The 1,848-nt window shown below is 44.2% G+C and overlaps 1 non-coding gene across 1 annotated transcript; it reads right to left on the reverse strand.

Moving 5' to 3' along the window:
• Positions 1-1,463: 1,463 nt before the first annotated feature.
• Positions 1,464-1,535, reverse strand: TRNAN-AUU (transfer RNA asparagine (anticodon AUU)). The gene has a single exon. It is a non-coding gene; the product is annotated as a tRNA-Asn (tRNA).
• Between the last annotated feature and the right edge of the window lie 313 nt (positions 1,536-1,848).

The following is a 1,848-nucleotide window of genomic DNA, read 5'->3' on the forward strand; positions in this document are numbered from 1 at the left end:
CTGTAAAGTTGATTTGAATAATTTCGAGGGAAAAATTGTTCCGGAGCCGGGTATCGAACCCGGGACCTTTGGTTTAACGTACCAACGCTCTACCACTGAGCTACTCGGGAACTCTAACCGACACCGATCCAATTTTTCCCTCTATATCCACAGACCTCAAAGTGGGATGACAACCGTCAAGCAACCAACTTCGAGTGCACACTAACTCCGTGTGACTTAAATTGTGGTTTTCTGTTAACGAACAGTGACGTGTATTATGCAAATCAAGATTTCAGGTATAACTCCCTGTAAAGTTGATTTGAATAATTTCGAGGGAAAAATTGTTCCGGAGCCGGGTATCGAACCCGGGACCTTTGGTTTAACGTACCAACGCTCTACCACTGAGCTACTCGGGAACTCTAACCGACACCGATCCAATTTTTCCCTCTATATCCACAGACCTCAAAGTGGGCTGACAACCGTCAAGCAACCAACTTCGAGTGCACACTAACTCCGTGTGACTTAAACTGTGGTTTTCTGTTAACGAACAGTGACGTGTATTATGCAAATCAAGATTTCAGGTATAACTCCCTGTAAAGTTGATTTGAATAATTTCGAGGGAAAAATTGTTCCGGAGCCGGGTATCGAACCCGGGACCTTTGGTTTAACGTACCAACGCTCTACCACTGAGCTACTCGGGAACTCTAACCGACACCGATCCAATTTTTCCCTCTATATCCATAGACCTCAAAGTGGGCTGACAACCGTCAAGCAACCAACTTCGAGTGCACACTAACTCCGTGTGACTTAAATTGTGGTTTTCTGTTAACGAACAGTGACGTGTATTATGCAAATCAAGATTTCAGGTATAACTCCCTGTAAAGTTGATTTGAATAATTTCGAGGGAAAAATTGTTCCGGAGCCGGGTATCGAACCCGGGACCTTTGGTTTAACGTACCAACGCTCTACCACTGAGCTACTCGGGAACTCTAACCGACACCGATCCAATTTTTCCCTCTATATCCACAGACCTCAAAGTGGGCTGACAACCGTCAAGCAACCAACTTCGAGTGCACACTAACTCCGTGTGACTTAAACTGTGGTTTTCTGTTAACGAACAGTGACGTGTATTATGCAAATCAAGATTTCAGGTATAACTCCCTGTAAAGTTGATTTGAATAATTTCGAGGGAAAAATTGTTCCGGAGCCGGGTATCGAACCCGGGACCTTTGGTTTAACGTACCAACGCTCTACCACTGAGCTACTCGGGAACTCTAACCGACACCGATCCAATTTTTCCCTCTATATCCATAGACCTCAAAGTGGGCTGACAACCGTCAAGCAACCAACTTCGAGTGCACACTAACTCCGTGTGACTTAAATTGTGGTTTTCTGTTAACGAACAGTGACGTGTATTATGCAAATCAAGATTTCAGGTATAACTCCCTGTAAAGTTGATTTGAATAATTTCGAGGGAAAAATTGTTCCGGAGCCGGGTATCGAACCCGGGACCTTTGGTTTAATGTACCAACGCTCTACCACTGAGCTACTCGAGAACTCTAACCGACACCGATCCAATTTTTCCCTCTATATCCACAGACCAACTTGAGGTCTGAGGATATAGAGGGAAAAATTGAATCGGTGTCGGTTAGAGTTCTCGAGTAGCTCAGTGGTAGAGCGTTGGTACGTTAAACCAAAGGTCCCGGGTTCGATACCCGGCTCCGGAACAATTTTTCCCTCGAAATTATTCTTACACTCCGTTCAAACAAATTGACTGTAAAGTTAATTGTCCAAGGTATTGTGTGTCACTCTTGATTTTTACTTAGTTTTAAACTCATACACTTTTGGGGTTGGCAGGTCGTAACATTC

This window comes from Periplaneta americana, chromosome 12 (assembly GCF_040183065.1).
Source record: "Periplaneta americana isolate PAMFEO1 chromosome 12, P.americana_PAMFEO1_priV1, whole genome shotgun sequence".
In the NCBI taxonomy this organism is placed as follows: domain Eukaryota; kingdom Metazoa; phylum Arthropoda; class Insecta; order Blattodea; family Blattidae; genus Periplaneta; species Periplaneta americana.